Consider the following 16,173-nt stretch of genomic DNA (forward strand, 5'->3'; position numbering starts at 1 on the left):
TATATTTTCATACCACTTGCCAGAAATATTCATTTTAGCATCCCAGGCACGTTCGCTTGACTGAATTACTACCAATACTTTGGGAAGATGAACAACATCACAGTGCAGTAAAGCAGTGTCATAACAGCAATCACTCAGTGGTGTTCATTTACAGCAGTAAAACAAAGGTCACTGACATCCCGAGTTCCGAGCGTCTCATGGATGTTAGGTACTGTTTACTGATGAAGGATAATTCAGTGAGATAACCCTTAAGGACGGTGGCTGGTGACTGTGGAGGGACATCCAGAGGTATTTTGTATGTGTGAAGGCACATGAGCTCTGGCTTGGCAGGAGACACTGGACAGGTGGATGCTCAGCCAGCCAAAGTCCCATTACTTGCTCTGGGGGCAGCAAGTGCTGAGTTTGTGTGCGCGTGCATGCATGTAGTAATTACTTTTTGTGTCTTTGTGTGTGTGTGTGTGTGTGTGCAGGCAGGGTGATTAGAGATGGGTAGCGGGTGGAGGGCTTGTCAGAAGTTATCTTCCCATCTCATCTCATCATAGGCAGTCTGGCGGATTCCCTCGATGGCTCAACAGCCCGACGCGGCGGTGCTGCTGTCAATCGGGCCGTCAACGCCTGCAGAAATCGATGCCAATCTCCCTTGGTTTCTATTTTTAACCGAGGCTCAGCACCCAGGCCTTTGATAAGGATGCTGCCTTCTTTTGGCTCTCCTCTTTGCCTCGGATGAGCACCCCCCCCCCCCCCCCCCCCCCCCCCCCCCCCCCCCCCCCAACCTCTTTTTCCACCCTTGCTGATGAGAGGTGATAAGAGACAGATGAGATGAAGCTAAAAGCACAGCACCTGCCTGACACTCTGAAAGGCGCTTTCATGGTGGAGAAAATGATGATTGTTAACACTATTACAAGCAGTCAGAGCTATGCGGGTTGTAATATTATTAATCAAGACATGATCAGTTTCATTGGTGGTTATAATTTTTAACTGGTACTTCAGCTACCACTAGGCTACCAATAATAATAATAATAATGACAAAAATATAAATGGAACACATATTATTTAGCTTCCAAAACTAAAATTTGTAATTGGTAATGGGAATAAAATGCACTTGGGAATAAGAGCAAGTAGGCTTTTTCAGGATGTGAAGTTTTTTTTTTTTTTCACATTATTTAAGTATTTTGACGTTTTCAGGACAAAAAAGGAAATTTAAACATCAATAATACCATGACAACTGGACAAACTCCATCTGCTGATGACGATCATGCGACATGATCAAAAGCTCCAGCACAGCTACCAAGTGCATATTTGGTGTAACAAATCATAACGTATCAGTTAATTGTATGTGTTTTCACATCAAACTTAAGTCTGTAAAAAGTAACAACTTACTACATTAAGGTGTGGATACACATACAGATGAGAGACAAAACTCTTTCAAAGGGACATATCCCTATCCATAGGCCATGAGAGGGTCACTTAATGGTTTGATGATTCTAAAAACTATGTAAATCTGAGATGGGATTAAATGGGTATGGACCCTAGGTTCACTGTGTGTCAGTTGATTTTTTGGTAATTTGATTGCTTGCACATTTTATGTTGATAGTACAGTATTCTCTGGGTTTTGCCTCATTATGTAACATTATGGCCATATCTTGTAGAAGGTGAGTCAAAATCTAGTTGTAAAACTATTACTTTAGTCTCTAATGTGCTCACATGGTGTATTTGCCTAAATAATAGTGTGTGTTCATGAATATTAGCACAAACTAACTGACACACAGAAAACCTTGGGCCAGGTAGTATGCCAGTAGTGCTGCTGGGTTTCTGGGTCAATGTCCTAGGTTGAAGTGCCTATAACGTAAACCCTGGAAGTTTTCATGTTTTATTGTTTTACAACATCATGTCAAAGTAGATTTCACGGTCACACTTAGAGTTAAAAGTATACAGGTACATGTCCTTTATTATTGCACACTTAAATAATTGGTGTTGCAGCTAATTGAGCTTTTCACAGCCATAGCATGAAAAGCACAGGTAAATCAAATTCCATTACCATCCCAGTAAGCTGTGACAGTGAGCCAGCATGCGCAACCTCAACCCTGACACCTGAGGGGGACTTTGGACAAACAGTGTTCATTCTTATACATTTTAAGTATTGTGTATTTTTAAGTTTGAGAGCCTTGTAGAATCTGCTAAGGAGCATTAAAGCGGTTGTGGAGACACTTCATGTTGTTTTTTTCTCCTTTAATTTATCACCCATCTGTTTATACTGGAACAGAAAATACCCAAGTAGTATACCCAAGTGTCAGCAACGCAGTACTTTGATTAAGCACAGTACAAGACAAAATGTACTTATCAGCACCGGCTGTTGTTTCTCCTCCTACGCTTGTACTTGACTTCCATGTCTGTTTTCTAGATGGGATGGGATCTCCTCTCCCCTACGGACTCGCCGGTGCTTTGTCAACGCTCAGTCTATGTTGCAAAAGGAACTCCTGGAAAATAAATTCCATCCCCTCATGAGCTTAACTTCAGATGCCGCACATTAATAATCGCTATTGCTCTGCAAGTTCTACGTCGACAGCAATGGTGCTGACGAGAGTGAAGTTGTGCTGGGAGTTGTTGAAAATGTGTCACATATTAATCCTATTTGACACAATTGTGATGGCGAGGAGTGAGAAATGTATTGTTTTCCAAATTTCGAATTCACATCATTAGTTTAGAAAAACTGTAGAGGACGCCTTTTTTGTGTACGATATTTTCTTTGAAGTTTTCCTCTGTCAGGAGTCATCTGGCTAATTTGACGACAACTCACAATTATGTGAGTTCCTTTCATGGTTTAAAGTAGAACAGAAACAGACGTGCACTCAATTGCTTAAGTGCAAGTCATGTTAGATGTTTTAACAGCTTCTCCATCTCTGACTTTGATGCAGACACAGCAGCAGGGAGTGGGAAGGGCAGCCTGCTGGTTGGACAGAGCGTAATGTAACTAAGAGGCTACATGGTTGACCCTCATGGCACCCAGCGTTCAGCAACAGCTGTGTGTTTTGGCATCTTACCTTGAGCAAAGTAACCCTAACTTATCTGAAGATAATTACAACACAGTTAAAGTTAAAGATATAATAAAGAATCATACGTTTCCACTGTAAAACAGATATAAACTGATCCACAAGCTTTGGTCATCATCTCCATTTACTCTAGCCTACTTTGTGTGAATATCCTGCGGCGTTTCTTTTAGTACTTGTCTATTCTATTCTAAAATTGTTGGCATTACTCGATTCAAATGTTTTCCCTCTAATTGGGTGTTTTTGTGAATGCCGGATTAATCAGCCGCAGGGTATTTAATGTTGTTTGGGCAGCTGAGAGGTAATACAGCCAAGCCATTAACATATCATTAAAGAGTCCTAAGCACAGTAATTGCAGTCAGAACGCTGACAATACACTCTCATTAAGTGGACTCGGAGAGAGGAAAAGTGTCGTTGTGAAGGCTTTTAGAGAGATGTCGAGAAAATTCTGTGTAACTCAGCACACACTTGTCGCAACGGGATGTCCACAGGTCACACTGTGTGCAGAGATAGTTTTCAAAATGCCATGGGCTTCTGTTGAGGAATCCACATTTTTATTGTTCAGAGGTTACAAAAACAAGGAGGTTTCCAGCAGGCATAGCCCCGTGGATGGCAATGACGGTACGTCCATCACTTTGGTCCTGACTGAAATATCTCAAGGATGAATTGCAATTATACAGACAAGATCCCAGTCAAGGAATCCTGCTGATTTTGGTGATCCACTGACTTCTTTTCTAGCACCCCCAGCAGGGTAACTTGTTTGTTTTGTTGTCACGTCTCGACAACCATTTAATGGATTGCCTCGAAACTTGGCACAGATGCCGATGAAGCCCAGACGATATTGGTTTTTCCTCTAGTGCTACCATGAGGTTGACATTTGGGGTTAATAGATGGATTGCTGAAATTTGATACAAACGTCCATGTCTTCCTCAGGATTAATAATAAGAACTTTAGTGATCCCCAGACTTTTCGTGCTGCCCCTCATCTGGTCAAAGGTTTATTATGTCTAATGTTTGGTTTATATCTAAACACCTGCAAAACTAATAACAATCCCATCAGCCTCAGCTGTACTTTGTGTGAACGGTGAACTAAGATGGTGACGACCTCTGATACACATCATCTCTAGCATTGTCACCATGCTGGTGTTAGAATTTAGCTTTAAACACCCCTTACATAGCTACTAGCGTGGCTATAGGCTCTTAGTCTTGTAAGATGGTTTTTTACTAGTGTAATGTTTGTTTTGCGGAGCAGCTGTCACTTTTGTACATCTCTACACATTTCTAAATCTGTGGGAAATCCTCCCTCACTGGGGTAACCTCCTAAATCCGTACTCTTGAAGGGAGACCTAAATAACCGTGGAGCCAAATTAAAAGTGGATTTAAAGATAATTAAACAGTGGGATTATGCAAAAGAATGTCCATATTAGTATTAGGATGAATTAGATTTTTCGTCTATTTGATTATAGAAGCTAAACTTCATGACAAAAACCTCGTAATTTGCCCTTGTGCATAAAACTTTGTGGACTTTTATAAACCTGCACTATAATGTTGACTCATCCTCTGTATCTGTACTTTGCAGGACTCATCTGGGTCAATATTTGACAGACTTTCTGGTTTAATTACAGATTCCCTTTTGTGCACTCGGCCAAATATCAGGGATTATCCAATTACTGCTTGCGTGCCGACAAACAAGGGGTCCTCTTTGCCTTTCCCTAATTGGAATGAGGAGAGGTGCCAGTGCTCAAATGAGAGGGCTATCACTGAGAATTATTGAATATAGAAAAAAAAAAGGATATGTGGTCTGCCTTGGGCTGCTTGTGGATTTCCTCTGATTTCATCAGAAAAAAAGATTCCCCCAGACAACAGCCAGCTGGTGTGTGTAGGCGAGCTTTGCTGCCCAAAATCTCGGAGAAAAGAAAGTGAAAGAATCACGCTGTGCCTTTTGCAATTCATCCCATAAACAATCCTTCAGCCCACCCGCTGTTACACAACATTGTGGGATAACATTGTGCAGCCAGAATGACATCTTTATTTTCCGGTGCGTCCGTGTGCAATTGTGTTGATATGTATGGAAATGTCATGGCTTATGGCAGATTTAACATGGACAATTATTTCAATGAGGGGCAGTTGAAATTGCACGTATTAGATATTTCGGTATCTATTGTCCATTTCTGACTTATATACCACTCTATACTAAAACTTGTTTACAGTTCAAATTTACTGCTACTAATAATGTAAGATGTTTTACTGCAACTTCCCTGCTGCCCTCTCAATGGTTTTACTCTTACATGACATGCTCATAAATGAGTCTGCCCTCAGTTTTTATCAAATCCAGTGGGAGATTTGAGTTAAACAGACCGACTTTCAAGAAAACGCCTCTTGTAAAACTTGAGACCTCATGTGTGCATTAGTGTGTACATTTGGGGCGTGCATGTGTGTGGCATTTGGAGCGCACACACACAAAAAGCAGTTTGACAGACAAATGAAACAAGAGATATGCAGCAGGTTGAACAGGCATGATTCATAATTTATTGAGCAGCACTGACGTTACAACAGGGAACAAATGAAGCAGAGAACACAAAAGAGCATTATTTATTACAGAAAGAAAGTGTAGCCAGAGGGCGTTGGATACCATGGTACGACACTCATACATTAAGCTTACTGTACACAAACACGTTACATGAACATTATTGTAGCTGTCAGATGAAAAAACCCCATTACTCCAATTCTGATGAATTTCATGTTTTTACCTGAACTTGAGGATTATGTGACCTTGTATAACTCCATCAAGTTTTATAACCTGAGGACTCCATTGCATAATTTAAAACAATCGCACGGCTGTCAAAGTGAAAATAAGGCTGTTTTATTTCGCCGAGCATTTTGACATTTTTAAAATAGGTTTATAGCAGTCAGATCAAAACTGGGGGAACACAGGGATAAAGCGTACACACCCTTGGGCGAAAAAACAGAGGATGGCAACAATCTATTCAAACACAACTTCCCCTTCATATGCCAGAGCTGTTTTAAATAATGCAGGCTCTTTCCCACCGATACCACAATGGTTAATTCCCACCTTTAAATTCCCATGGACCCCCGCTGGTTCAGGATTGAATCCTCTCTCAGCCTCCTCTTATGTGTCATTCCTGCTCTGCTATTCTCTCAGACCTCCTCATGTCTCCATAAAGAACTCTATGTAGGAGTGAGAACTTGAAAAATAAATTGAACTGATAATGCAAGCACAAGAAACTCCCCATCCCACCGCGCTGAATATTAGATCATAACAACTTACAGCTTTGCATAAATCATTAAACCTCAGCAGACCATATCTATTGCAATTTCATCTTGAATAATTATCCACTTCATAACAACGCAGAAGTAATGTCACACAACTGCAAGCATGTGTCACATTCTTGTAATATCCGACAACAGTCCATTTAAACTTTATTCAAATTCTGCTCAGGAGGAGAAAGTGAGGAGCTTATTTTACAGAAAAAAAAACACGAGGTTGACATTTAAATTCAAGCCCCACAGCACCCAACTGGACCCAACAGGAGCAGGATAATTTGAATATCTTGCCTAATTGGTCGACACTGAGTTCAGTTCAGACAGAAAGTTACTGCTGATAAATTATTATTATTAACCATTTTAACTTGCCTGAATCTAATTTATGAGTAGAGAGGAATTTAAGGGGCTGGCACTGAGCTGAGATACACTTCTCAGTCTGGTGCTAAAAGCTTTAAAGGAACAGTGTTGGTCTGAAGAGAGCCGTTGTATGAGCATATAAGCTCATACAAGCATATGTGAAATAAATGACCAAAAAAAAAGTGTAAATGGGAATTTACAAAAAAGGCAGATAGTCACTGAAAAACCATAATTCTCTAAATGTTTTTTCAGCCAAAAAGCGCTAAAAACCCACACAGTTAGTGACCAGCTGGTGAACAAAGTGCAGCATTTAGAAGCTAAGGACCAGATCATTCTCTCAAGAGTTGGAGGAGACCAAAACAGAGCTAAAAACTGAGTGAATTTTAAACTGAATTGGAAAAAAACACGACTACAAAGCTGAAAACTGGATGCACGATGGCAACAGCATGTGAAATTCATAGTTCTGATGTGCAATAATTAAAAAAAATATGTCCAAAATTTAAGTTTTGTTTGCTTGAAATGATGATTATTTGAAATGTGTTTCATTTGTAGTAAATTGTGTGCTAGATTTCTGAGAGAGGGTTTATTTTTACACTTCTGTAGGTCGGTGACAGTGTTGAACGATCATGTAACAGCTTTCTGTATGTTCTCATCTTCACTTTATGGGAAAATAGGGAGTCACTTCAGATTCTGGACATTGTTAAACAACATTAATGACCTACCTCTGCAAGTTGTTTCTTCTCAATTGTGGCATCCGCTCCTCCTGATCTCTATTTTGAGAACTATCCAGCTCCAGTCTTGTACAGTGACCTCGGGGCAGAGGATTGAGTTTAAAATTCAAGGCATGTGCCGCCAGCATGCAGGTGGAAAGTCTTTGTGAAAAAGTAGGTCTGTTCAGAACATCACATTTGCTCAGATTGATTAGTCTGACCACAAGTAGCCTACATCAACATTCTACTCTATTGGCTGTCCAATTGTACAATTCAGTATAATAACCATTTAATTAAGTCATTAAAAACATTTTCACATTAAAAATCTGGTCTGAAAAGATAAACTAAAACAGTAGCCACTCCCTGTAGTGAATACCCTAGACTATTTTATTTTTTTAAGGACCAGTGATGTGAACATGGCAGCTGTCATATCCACAGGAAGCTCGCTGTGTGTGTTGGCCAACGCGTTGAGCACTCACCGCGTGTTTAGTGGCTTCTACTCCTACATGAACCCATCTACCATCACGTAGGAATAAAAAGCCATAAGACACAACAGCAATCTCACAGGAGGGAGGAAAAAGAAGGTAGGAGAAAGGGATATTAACAGAGGAATCCACGTTGTGAAAAACAGGAGGGTTTGTGCTGTCATCAGTAAAGTGTAGAAAATAATCTCCAAAAAGGAAAGGGAACAGCGATAGCATGGTTGTGGAGAAAAGGTGGATTTAAAGAGGAAAGGAACAAGGGAAGGAGAGAGAAAAGGAAATGATTTCACAGTCATTCGATAGTCAGATGTAACCCATGGGTGATGCAAGTATTGACAAGAACATGCCCTCTGTTTGGCTTTCTCTCTGTTTGATTATGTGCTTCTGAGTGCAGCAGATGAATATGTATATTCCTCTGTGTGCAAACTATATTTAATATGCTCGAAGCAAACTGTTCTGATGAACCTAACCAAACTCCATCTGCTCGGTTTCCAAAATACACACATCTTCTCAGTCCTACAGGCAGCCACACTAGCTTTCATATATAGTTTATGGCAAATGCTAACTTGTCTTTCTTCAGATGTTGCACAAGTAATTATCTATCCTTTAAAACTGGTTGTGCTTCTCCAGTAGTATCATCCACTTCATAGTGTCTGTTCACAGAACTCCTGCAGCAGAAAGACAGTCACGCCTGTGTGTAAAGGGGTTACAGTATGAGTGTATGCACGTACAAGTCAGGCACGTCCAGATAAATATGTATGACTCCATCGCGGTAGGTTTCCTGCTTTGTATGCTAATGATCTTATACAAGTTTAATAATGCATCCGTGTTGCACTGAGGGTGGGTGGAGGTGGAGGAGATGGTGGTGGGCCGGCACATGGAAGAAAGGACCTCAAAAATTCCACACAAATCCTCCGTGAGACCTCATGAGACAAGGCGTGAGTCGCGAGGTAACAGATTACATTTAATCTTACTAATTAAAATGCCATAAGGCTGGATTTTCATGCACAATTGCACAAATGTAAAGGTTGCAGCTACCCTTATATGTACGTATTTTAGTCATGTATTCAACACCAACAACATCATTTGAAAGGATGTTATGGTGCTATTCAAATATAAGAATGTAATGCAATTAGGTCATTTCTATTTTATGTACATGTATATTCATAAAGATTTTACTAGTGAAATAGTGTAATTCATTGCATCAGCTGTGGAAAGTAACTATATCAATTTAAGTACATCAAGTACAATGCCTGCCAACTGCACTTCATTTCAAGAAAAATATTGTACTTTTTGGCTCCAAAACGTTTATTTATCAGCTTAATAACATTTTTTAATGAGCTATTCTAGATAAGGAGAACTTTAACTTGTGATCCTTGAGTACATTTTGTAGATACTTATGTACATTTACTTCAGTAAAATTTTGACTGTGTGATTGTCTCTAGTTATATAGTTTCTTGACACTTTATCTTGAATAAAGAATCTGAATGCTTCTTTCACCATTTAACTCCTTAAATTGTTAAATTAGTAATCCAACCAGCAAATTCTTCTTTTGTTTATCTGGTGATACCATGAATAAGCACTAAGCAGAAGTTTTTTAAGGAGAATAGTGATGGAAAATATTTTAGTTTGGTTAAATAGAAGGAAGTATGATGATGGTGTATGTTTTATCTGCACGCTGCGTTTTCCCAAACACTTCCTTGTGTCAGGTGAACATGGTCAGCAGCGTTCAGTTTCCCAGTGTTGCAGGTCTCCGCATCAACTCCAGAAGACCACCCTGCGACAGAAACAGAAGAGAGGAGACGTGAGGTGTGTTCCCAGAATAAGAAAAACATATTACTCCACTGTGGCTTTGGTTTTTTATTGAGTCAATCTTGTGGCTTTGTTATTGAATTAAAGGCCATTATCTTTTGTACCTCCCTGTTAAACAATTCGGATAGTTACGGCTGTCAATCTCTGAAACTTTTGATGTCTTCCTGAGACAGTGTGAGGTCTTAAAGAGCTCATACAGCGGTTGTGCAGACACGCACACACACAACTTACAGCTTCAAACAGCTATTAACCACAAACCAATTACGTCCCTTGTTGAGCTGCAACCACTTCTTGATGACTAGTGCGGTTTACATTGCCTAATCAAAAGTTAACAGTGAGCACATTCCTGCACCTGCTAACGTCTCCACTGAGGTGAAAATTGTTGACAGTGGGTGAATTCCGCATTAAAACTATGAAGCATATGGGTAAAATACTCTATAATCTGCCTCTAAAACACTGTAGCTAAACATTTTTGCCGAAAGGAACTGACCACCCTCATGGACACATTTTTTTCAGCTTTATAATTCATCATCTAAAAGGCTCTGGAAATTGTTTAGAAAAACACTCCACACAATGAGCTGTGACATCTTCATTGAAAAATGATTGATTGGGCTGCCAGGGAGAGAGGCTGTTTGAGAGACAGATCACTCAAACAGCCAAGCTGTAAAAGCCCAATATTATGATGAATGGTCTATTTAACCAACAGATGAGGAGAGACTTGCATAAAGATTAAATGTGTGGTTTTGGACATGTCCTGGTCACAGTATAGATAGAAATTTGAATAATATGTCTGTGTTCTCTGTCAGGGAACAAGTTGCAAATGAATTTAAGTTGCGGGTGATTTTCGACTGTGAATAATGCAGCTTGGCTCGTTTATCACCTTGGATGTTCTTGTAGCAGGAAAGAAAAAAGGGTTTATTGATGATGAAAATACTCTCCATACCTATGTGGAGTACTTGCACATATCCCTCAAACAAAAGCCATCAAGTGTCCACAAAGATCATGAAAAAATGTGGATATTTTGGACTTATTCCCTCCAATTTGAACTCTTTTCTTTGTGAAAAAAAGAAAGTTTGAGCCCCATTAGCATCATGGCAAAGCCATGATTAGTTACAAATTATTCTCCTTCACTGGAGGCCTTTGTGTGTATATACTCATGTTTCATAAATGGACCATTTAACACGTATAAAATTGCCCCAACTGTAAGTCAAGCAACTAATCACTTAACCAAACAATGTCTCTGAGGATTAACAGGACGTGTTGCTATAGGGACCCCTATTTTTTACACATACCATCTATAATTGATGTGCAATAGATGTAGCAGCCTCAGATCTGATAAGGGCTTGGCTCTGATGGATCTCCAGATAGGCTTTCGTGGGGGGAACAGATGTAGAATAGTGCATCAGAGAGGGATGGGGTTGCCTGTGATCGTTTCCACCCTGCAGCGAACAAAATAGCCCTCATATATCCCTGTAATCTGCATTAGCGGCGGCGCACAAGCCAGGAGACAGCACAGAGGGGGATGAGTAATGGGGCTACCACTGATTTGGCAGGCCTATATTACACCTCAAAACTGAGGCATGCCCATCTGGCTAGAATATGAAATGAGGATATCACAAATGAAAACGATCCCCCTAGAAGGGCAAAAAATACTTTTCATATGTTCTTCCAGTGGCTTGAGTAACATTTAACTGAAATAGTACTGCTTCTCTCAGTTTGAAAATAAAGTAAGTAATTTCCTCTACATAAATAAGCTACAATTAGACTGTCACAATCTCCATGTTCTGCTACTTTATTCTGTACATCTACTTGCTAACATTAAGAGGGATAATATGTATTTTTACTCCATCACAGGTGTAACAGTTATTTTATATTAAAAAAACATGATGGAAAATACATTGTATGAAATCCAGTGCATTAAACCAATGGTGCCCAATCTTTTTTGGGACATTTAAGAAAAAAAGTCACTTCTGCTAACAAGAAAGCTTTGGAGGACTTGGTTTCTGAGTGTAGACAACAAGTCCTACAAATAAAACTACAAAATACATAAATTGTCCATGTCCTCCAGAACAACACAGTGTTTTCTGATCTAATGCCTCGTTAGCAAGACATCATTATTTGTCTGTTCCTTCCCAACAACCCCCCTAAGGTTAAGGTTTGGTTGGGTTTAGGCACAACTTTAGGTGTAAGGAAACACTCTGGTTGGGTTTAAATTAAGTTCTTTGTTAAGGTCAGGGGAGCTTTGTCATGGTGACAATAATAAAACACTTGATTAAGGTTAGGGATGACCCTTGTTAAAAAGACAAATGTTGGCTGTTAGTTGGTTTGTTGAACCATCCATCTCTCCTGAACGGCTGATGCCGTTCTTCTTGGGACGTAAGTCTCAAGATGAACCGCCAAGCAGTTATACTCCGTCTAAACTTCTTAGATGGTTTCATTTAAATAACTGGTCAGAAAGGTCAGAAAAAGCAAAGATTAGAGAAGGTCCAAAATATCAATACAGATTGCTGTAGCAGAACTCTGACTCCTAGGCAGGGAACCCCTTACAAAACTACCTAACTGTATATAACTCTACATAAAGTAGTAAAACAAGCTCCACCTCAACCAGCTACAACAATGACATTTTACTTACACATTTATGGTTTGGCATCAGTCTAATAATGTAATGTCACAGGCGCCATTGTTCTACAAAACTAGTGTTTTTACTTTTAAAGTTTACTTTTAGCTGGTAACACTCAATTCACTGAGTACATCTGGCTTCTCCTGCCTGGCACATTTCTGCTCGCTTTCTATTTCTGCCCAGTTCTCAGTAGGTTGTGGGATGAGTAATGACCTAACATTGCTTTGGCATCCTCTGTCTGTATTACAACCAAAAAAACAGCCACGAGCAACTCTCTGACTGGCGAGAGCGTGAACAGGAGCCCAGAGCCAAGGCAAGAAACAAATGCTTCTGTCCGGCAGCCACAGTGGTGTGCACACCCTAAAAAGAGTCAATTCCAAAAGAAAGTGTATTTCACACCAGACCCAGAGGCGAAAAGCAATTAGTTACAACTACTTTGTCTTTTATACCTATTTTTCTCATTCTTTTGAGTCAGCTTTAACAGAGGAGAAGGAAGCCGTGAAGTTATTTTCAACTAAATGTTTTTAATTATGCGAGTCAATTTTGCAAAATAAAAAACTTTAGCACTAACCCAAATAGCAGAAATCTTTTCATCTCATCACAAACAGAGCTAAATCCTAAGCAGTGAGGATATAAAATGAGAGCATAACCAACACAGAGCCTGGCATTAAACTCTTGTAATGGCCTGTAACAGGATATGCTTACTTGCTATCTGAAATTAAAGCGTAGATATAACATCCCTTGAGGCCAATCAAGTAGTTATGTGTATATTCTGCTGGGACATTAATGTACTCCTATGAACTGTGTGTTTTTGTGTTCAGTTTCTATGTGTGTTTCTGTGTGTGAGGAAGTATTTTAATTTCCTCTCATAATTCATGGTTTCACACATTAATAGAGTGATTCGGGCGCACTCGTGTTTCTATTTACAATTAAAATATCTCATAAAGAAAACACAGCTCATGGACAGAAGACAGTATCTCTGCTTATGTTATTATTTTTTCTCCACTTTGAATAGAAATGCAATTATCAGGAGGAAAGAGAGATAGCGTGCCACAACGTAAATGTGGAAAACTTTAATTCTTCAGATACAACCAGCTCATATAATCCAACTAGTCCTCCAAACCAATCACCCCTGGAGGCGGCAGGCCACAGGAGTGTTTTCATAACCGGGCACGTCAAATGGTTGGACGGTTACATCTATCACGTCCGCCATCATTGTTTTGAACGTACATACGGCCGTAACAGCCAGTAGCTCCTCACCGGACCCTGATTGGTTCAGTCGGCTGCCGTTTGGACACAAACGCATTACTTGAAGCCTGACTACATGGATTTTCATGTGATATGTGTTCCCGCGATTTTTCGCAGATCTCATGATACCGCAAGACCCCAGCTGCCGTGTGTAAGCATTTTCCGTCCTCATATCTTAGCCTAGAGAGTGTAACGGTTGCACTTTTAAACATGTACATAACGTTGTAAAATGGTTGCAGTATGGTTAGGTTTAAACAAAAAAAAATACTTGATGGTGATGTTTAGAAAAAGGACTTTTGGGTTATAATATTCAGTTACCTTACTAAACTTCTTGTTACACACGCGACGCAGAACGCAGTTCTGTTTGGTCTGTAAAATAAATAAAAAACCTTGCCATGTACTTTTAATTTCAAACGAGACATTGTTGAAAGTTTTGTTTGATCCTTCCACTATCCCAACTTGCATATGCGGATTTGGCACTATACTTGGTATTTACATGGCATTCCCTTGACACCTTCCTGCTTTTGCCAGTTATAAATAGAGGAGGCCACTAGAGGGCGCTGCACTATAAACGTAACTATGAGTCATAATTTCTGCTAAAACCAACAGTTTATAGGATATAGGATTTTTTTTTTTTTTAATCAACAATTGTGCTGAAAACATCAGCATATGGTGGTATTAAATTCACATCATGGAGTAATGTGCACATCCCCCAACAAGTTTTCTGCAGCTTTTACAAATGCCGGCTGTTCTTGCATGGCTTTTTTAAATTATCTGAGTGACAAATCAGCAAAATGGAAATGTTGAAAAGCTGCGAAAAATCGGAATAATAAGTCCAAACAAAAAGAGCAGAAGTGCTGCCTCAGATAATAAGCCCAGGTGGATAAATCTGTATAGCAATAAACATAATCCTTTGTGCTTTTGATGTTTTAAGGACTTTGGTTTGTCAACCTGCATCTACAACATTCAATTCAGTCTTTATTGAGCTTTATATGCACAACATAGAGGTTTGAATGTCATTAGGGCATTTTCATTAAGTTATTGTTAAAGAGTGCATATATGAGATTCCCTCTCCAGTAACCTTTACTCCCGCTGATAGCCTCTACGTTACTGCTGCTGTTTTCTTTCTCCCATGGCTGGGGTATTAGAAAATTGCTTTTCCTATTTTCTGTGTCTGTACGATAAAAAAAAGTGCTTGTGGAAGCATTTTGTAAGCGAGTAGAAGATTAACTCCAGAGTCCCTGTGTGCAACATCTGACCGACCTGCAAAAGGTGAAAGGTGTTGTTAATGTGTTGCATTACTTTGTGAGATGCCCTTTAATGAGAGCATAAGTGTAAGTAGCAGTAACATTGAAAGCTAATTGAATTGAGCTACTATTGCCAATTGGATCACTTTATATTGTGTTGATGTAGCTACTGTTACACTAGTCTGTGTTAAAGCAGAGTTAACAAGGGCGTTGACAGTGATGTTAAACATTAAACCTCCCAGAGCTTAATTTAAAAAAAGGAACCCATTAACGGCTGAATAAAAAGGGTAAGGCTGTCCTTTTTGTATTACTGTCTTCTATAATATAATGACTGTAATTGATAAACTGCGTCACACTTTTTTGTTTTGTATTAACAGCCATTGTACGTTTCTTACTCTGTTGGTTGCCTTTAGCTTTTTTTATCCTCTGTCCATCTGCTTCATGTTTCGCCTGTCGTGATTTTACGTTGTTTGTTTTTGTTGTTGTTTTAATGACCAGCTTAACATCTGGCCATGTTAGAATTGGGAAAATGAGCCTTTTGGCGAACACTAGCACATCTACAGTGGCAGTGATATTGATCGGTGTGCAAATAATGGAGAGGATCATTTGCTCCCACAGACAAGATCAGAAAATACAGAAAGACTACTCCGGAGCATTATATAGATCTTTTATGATATAGATGATAAATGTGTTCTTGAGCTTATGTTCAGGTCACTGAGCAAGATAAAGGCTCACTTTCTTCGTGCTAGTATACGCTCTTCAGGGTGTTTTTTAGGGCAGCTACATGAAGAAATTATTAATGTTCTAAAAATCAAAACCATCCTTCCAAGTATGCAACAAATCACTCTTATCTGCTACGTCCTTTCTCTTTCTCATGCACTTTCATCACTCATTGAAGCCTTTCTCTCTCCCGTTGACTCCAAACTGAGAACATTTTTATGAAGGCAATAAAACGCTCATCAGCAGAGGCTTGAAATTATTTTTTAATATGACGACATTTTAATGAGGACTGAAGGAGATGGCTGGTTTGGCTGATGGCAGCGCCTCTTTATCAATGAGTGGCAGGCAGGAACTAATGGCACTCAGACACACACACACACACACACACACACACACACTTCTTTATTTACATAAACTAAATGAAAGTTTGCCATGAATCAAGTATTAAGAAGATACCATTGTCTCCACCACAAGGCCATCTATCACTATTACTGAGGAAACTGTGTTTGGTCATATGACAATTACATACTCCATACTCTTCTCCGTCTGCTCTTTCTCCATCTCCCTCTTTGTCCAAGTGTTTACGTGTTTTTTAATTGATTGGAATTTAGTGTTAGGACTTTACAGTTAAGCTGCTAGAGAAAAA

At 39.5% G+C, this 16,173-nt stretch overlaps 1 long non-coding RNA gene across 1 annotated transcript in view; it reads right to left on the reverse strand.

Annotated features, from left to right (window-relative positions):
- Positions 1-6,966: 6,966 nt before the first annotated feature.
- Positions 6,967-16,173, reverse strand: part of LOC117938605 — a 47,005-nt gene continuing 37,798 nt past the window's right edge. Inside the window, exon 3 of the long non-coding RNA XR_004655445.1 lies at positions 6,967-9,657. This is a non-coding gene — a long non-coding RNA (uncharacterized LOC117938605). The remainder of the gene's footprint in view (positions 9,658-16,173) is intronic.

Source organism: Etheostoma cragini, chromosome 23, assembly GCF_013103735.1.
Source record: "Etheostoma cragini isolate CJK2018 chromosome 23, CSU_Ecrag_1.0, whole genome shotgun sequence".
Taxonomy (NCBI): Eukaryota; Metazoa; Chordata; class Actinopteri; order Perciformes; family Percidae; genus Etheostoma; species Etheostoma cragini.